This window comes from Cetorhinus maximus, chromosome 17 (genome assembly GCF_964194155.1).
Source record: "Cetorhinus maximus chromosome 17, sCetMax3.hap1.1, whole genome shotgun sequence".
NCBI lineage: Eukaryota > Metazoa > Chordata > Chondrichthyes > Lamniformes > Cetorhinidae > Cetorhinus > Cetorhinus maximus.
Window position 1 is genome coordinate 21,181,542 of NC_135895.1, and position 5,503 is coordinate 21,187,044.

The 5,503-nt window shown below is 46.4% G+C and overlaps 1 pseudogene; it reads left to right on the forward strand.

The window, feature by feature from the left end:
• The first annotated feature begins 1,971 nt into the window (after positions 1-1,971).
• Positions 1,972-2,435, forward strand: LOC144692731 (THO complex subunit 7 homolog pseudogene; annotated as a pseudogene).
• The last annotated feature ends 3,068 nt before the right edge of the window (positions 2,436-5,503 follow it).

Genomic DNA, 5,503 nt, shown 5'->3' on the forward strand with positions numbered 1-5,503 from the left:
GTAGACAATAAAATGTCCACTTCTTCTTTGGTTATCTTTTATATATTTCATATAAGATCCTGAGGGGATTTAATAGGCTAGATATCAGGAGGGTTTCCACTTTTGGGAGAGACTAGAACCAGGAGGCACAGTTTAAGAATAAGAGGTCTACCGTTTAAAATGGAGATGAGGAGAAATTTTTTCTCTCAAAAGGTTGCATGTGAAATTCTCTTCCCCAGAAAGCAGTGGAGGCTGTGTATTTGCATTTATTCAAGACAGAGTTAGACAGATTTTTAATAGACAAGGGAGTCAAGGGTTAAGGGGGGAAGATTGCAAAGTGGAGTTGAGACACAAACAGACCAGCCATGATCTTAATGAATGGCAGAGCAGGCTCGAAGGGCTGAATGGCTGACTCCTGCTCCTAAGTCTTATGTTTCTATGTCCTATGCTCCTACATGCCTCTAAAAGCTCTTTCTATTTCTCTGAATGTTAACTACCAGTCTTTTTCCATACTCCCTCTTGGGGTGGGATTTTCCTGCCCTGCCCGCCGCCAGGATTGTCCGATCCTGCTGAAAGTCAATGTACTTTTGGCTGGGTGGCCAAATCTCCTGCGATGGGCCCTGCCGGGACTGGGCTGGAAAATCCTGGCCTTGGTTTCCCTAACCTCCTTTCTTTCCTTCAGTGTCAGTTTGGTTCAGTGGTAACACTCACCTCTGTGTCAGAAGGTTATACACTCAAACTCCACTCGATGACTCGTGCAATCCTTCAATGTCACTTCAATGCAATACTGCAACTGTATGAGTTTCCCTCTGTCACATGAGAAATTAAACCATGGCTATATTTGCTCATCCAGATGGTTTCAAGATTCAATGGGCACATTTTCAAGGAAGACCTAGTAGTTTCCTTAGCCTGTTTGCCAATATTCTTCTCTCGCTGAACACCGCCAAATGAAACTAACTGGCCATTCATGTCATTACTGTTTATGGCATCTTGTACTCAAATTAGCTGCTGCTTTTGTCTAGAAAACAAGAGTGACCACTTTCCAAAAGTGACTAATTAGCTCTGAAGCTCTGTGGGACTTTCCAAAAATGACTAATTGGCTCTGAAGCTCTGTGGGATGTTATGGGTGTAAATGCTGGTTTCTGTTTTATCTTTCAATTCTATTCTTATATTTATCATCGGTTTCTTCTGCATTATACCTGCTGGCCAGGAGTTTGCTTTGTGGATGCAAGTAGAGGTTAGGCAAAAAATTGCACCTGAAACTGTGTATTTTCCTGACATCAAATAGCACAAAATATCCTTGTAAAAGGTAAAATAATCCATGAATCACTACAAAATCCAAGCTTTGTTGAAAAGTAATTGGAACAGAATGAATGGTGCTTAAGGTGCATGGATGGAGAGCCATTAAAATAAAGCTAGAGATTGCAAGGTAAGTGCACTGTCCTGCAGATATTGAAATTATTGCCTTTAAATTGCTATGTAGAGAGTCTGAATTGTCTCAAACTTTTTTTTCTGACAGATACCGAGCTCTGAATCACAGGAGAAGACTGCCCAAAAGAAAATCTTGAATGCTAGACAATCTTGGAAGGTAGGAAGCTGATGGTAATAAACAAATAGTTCAACAATGCTGAATTAAGTGTGAGTCTTAAATACCACAGCATTCTTATTTCACTTTTATTAATATCAGTTTGAAGGGAAGTTACATAAGCAGAGTACAATCAAGCATAGTCATAAGTTTCATGCGTGGACATGCCTATCATCATGAGCACCTTCCTGTCTTTGTGCCACAATGAGGTTAACTCTTGAACCTTTGTCATACTTTCCATGTCTCAACACTGATTAGCTCACCAACATCACAGACGATGAAGTTATACGTAAGCAGCTTCTAACTGATGGAGATAGTGCTGGTGATGATCGGTGCGTTAACCTACTCCTGAAAAGCTTCATTAAGTGGTGTAATTTAGGATCGCAGGAGGAGGGGGTATAGCCAACACCAGCGCATGCTTGGTACATTGGAGCAATGTGAATTTTCTATGGGAAAAACATTGTTTGTGTATGATATGAACCTGAGGGAAATGCTGAACTATGAGAAAATATCAAAAGACATAGAAAGTAACATTGCAGCAGCACATGACAAGATCTCAGAATGTAAAAAGCAGATTTTACAAGAATTCGGAAAAAATTGTCAAGAGTATGATGCATTAGCAAAAGTCACCCAACCGCATCCTGATAGACATGAAACCTTACATCAGCTGGAGGCACTGGGTAAGGAACTACAACGTCTTCCTCACATTAAAGAAAGTGTTGAAGATAAGCTTGAGCTAAGAAGAAAACAGTCCATGTTCTACTCAGCATCATACATGAACTACATCAAACACTGGAAAGTGATGAGAAATTGTCAGAAGGTGAAGACTCTCCAGAGACTCGCATGGAGATGCAAAATGGACATTAGCGGAACTGCCATTGTGAACTCTTAAACTCATCAGACTGGCATCTCACTGCCATACTGAAACATTCACCACTGGCAGCAAGCAGGAGAAACAGACCAGAGAACTGGTCTGTACACAGAGACTGTGAAGGAGCAGGGTGAATTTTTTTTGTTTTGGATTTCCAGCATCTGCAGTTTTTTTGTTTTTATCTCTGAATTTTAGGCCTGTCTATATCATCTACTCTTTGATCTACGTTGTCATCGAGGAGGGAAGGCTGGAAGTCATCCATCCATCTCATTGTCAAACACCTATCTTCTTAGAAATTAATAAATGTTAAACGTTTATTTAAGTTTTACAAAGTTTCAAAATATTGCGCAAAACTCAAAATGTTAAAATTGTTTCAACTCTGGCTTACAGCTGTTCTTAGCATTGAAAATAAAAAGAAACTGGACTCTGTAGCAGCAGGCATCATGAGGCTTGCTCTGGGACCAGTCTGCCACGTTTCCAATATTACACTACTGTATATGTTACAATTCATTGTACTTCATTGGCTGTAAAGCATCTTCAACATCCTGAGGTTGTGAAAGGTGCTATATAAATGCAAGTTCTTTCTTTAGTTAGTAACATCATTTTACCTAATGCCTCACCTTCAGTACAATCAACTGCCATCAATTCTCTGTTTTGTCTTGTTCACTCAGTGTTTTGGATTTGTGTATTGCCCAGGTAATAAAACACTATTAATATTGATATTTTAAAACCTTGCAATACCAGAAATTGGATTGTTATAAGTATAGCAATGTGATGACAGAATCAGCAACATTCTCAGTAATGTAGCCTTTGCTTATTTATAGATTTGAATCTGGATATGAATAGAAGCAGATTACTTATACAGTGTATAAATAACTTTGGGTATATAGTTAAAACATGGCCACAAACCTCTGAACCACAAATACTCCTTCAAAAGCCATCAACCAGGCATTGTCTATATGACATGTCCAGTGAAGTGTAACTAAATGCAAAGACAAAATTTAAATTTCTGACTAACCCTTCTCTAATCTTCATGCATGATGTTAATTGCTCCATTTTAAACAGGAGGCACAAAGAATGCTTATTCACAAACATAATGGGCTGTAACTTTCGAGGTCCAGGGTGTTTTATTGGGGAGGGGGATACCCCAAAGATGCGCTGGGGAACACCCTCTCCCCCCGTCACCCTGGAAGTTCACAGGTAAGGGTTTGCACAGCAATTGCCCAGAAGTGCAAACTTCCCCTGGGAAATTGCCCTGCTCTGGGAACCATCCGAAAATGTGATTTAAATCGCAAACTTTGGATGGTTCTGACTGGGTTACATCAGAATTGCCCAGAAAATGTTAGGGGAATTAAAACCTCTTCTAACTTCTGGGTAGTCACTGTACAGACCCACACCGGCCCCCACACGGGATTTCCCCCACACCCCGACCCCCATCCAACCCGTCAACTATCCCCAACAGGATTCCCCCAGCCCCCCTGACACCCCAGGCGTCTCCCCCCGAGCCCCCAGGACTACCACCCACACGGGACCCCAAGGGACTGCACCCCCGAAGGGAACTCCCCAACCCACTGGATTCCCCCCACCCTCACAGGAAATCATCCCCCCTCCCACCCAGCAGGCCCGATTCTAACCAGCACCCCCGCCCATCCTGGCCAGGCCTGAATCTCACCCCTTCCCCCATCCACAACCAAGCCCAGCTCTCACCCCCACCCTCGTCGTGCCAGGCCCAACTTTCACCCCCTTCCTCCCCGTGTCAGGCCCAATTTTCACCCCCTCCCTCCCCATGCCAGGCCCAACTTTCACCCCCTCCCTCCACTTGACAGGCCCAACTTTCACCCCCTTCCTCCCTGTGCCAGGCCCAACTTTCACCCCCTCCCTCCCCTTGTCAGGTGCAATTTTCATCCCCTCCCTCCCCTTGTCAGGTGCAACTTTCACCCCCTCCCTCCGTGTCAGGCCCAACTTTCATCACCTCCATCCCCTTGTCAGGTACAACTTTCACCCCCTCCCTCCCCTTGTCAGGTGCAACCTTCACCCCCTCCCTCCCTGTGTCAGGCCCAATTTTCACCCCCTCCCTCCCCTTGTCAGGTGCAACCTTCACCCCCTCCCTCCCTGTGTCAGGCCCAATTTTCACCCCCTCCCTCCCCTTGTCAGGCGCAACTTTCACACCCTCCCTCCCTGTTTCAGGCCCAATTTTCACCCCCTCCCTCCCCTTGTCAGGCGCAACTTTCACACCCTCCCTCCCTGTTTCAGGCCCAATTTTCACCTCCTCCCTCCCCGTGTCAGGCCAGACTCACCCCCTTCCTCCCCGTGCCAGACCCAACTCTCACCCCAGCCACCCCAATGTGGCCTGATCCAACCCAACCCGACACCCCCACCCCACCCAAGTTCTGACCCAACCCCTCCACACACCCCTCCCCAAAAGGGCTGACCTAAACCCCAAGCCCCCGAGGCCCAACCCGACACCGCCCCCCCCAACCCTGAGCTGTGGCCCGACGCAACACCCACCCCCCCACCCCAACCCCGAGGCTTGATCTCACACCCTCCCCTACCCTCCTGCCACCGCTGTAGCCCAGCTTGACCCCCTAAACCCTCAACCCCCAGAGACCTGACACGACCTCCCCCACTCCCCCCACCAAGGCCCGATCTGACACCCACTCCCTAGGTGCAGCACGACCCGACACCCTGAGACCAAGCCCCAAGGCCTGACCCAACCCTCCTCATCCCCCCACCTGAGGCCCGACCCGACCTTCCCCCAAATCCTACCCATTAACTTTAAACACTTACCTTCTCCCTGCCCTGCCAAGGATCTTAAAACCTGGCTGGACCTTTAACTTACCTGGTTTACTTCAGCTAGTGCCGTAAAAAAAGGGGGCATGGCCTTCTTGTATTCAATAGAGCTGCCCTTTGACTCTAGGCCCCGGGGATGTACTGCACTGCCCAGGTCCCGCCTAGCCTGAGTTGGAAGGTCGGGTGAGATAGGATGCAAAAAAAATTTCACGTAAGAAAACTAGGGGCGGAGTGACAATGTCTAACTGCAGCACAATCAGATTACACGATTTGCAAAA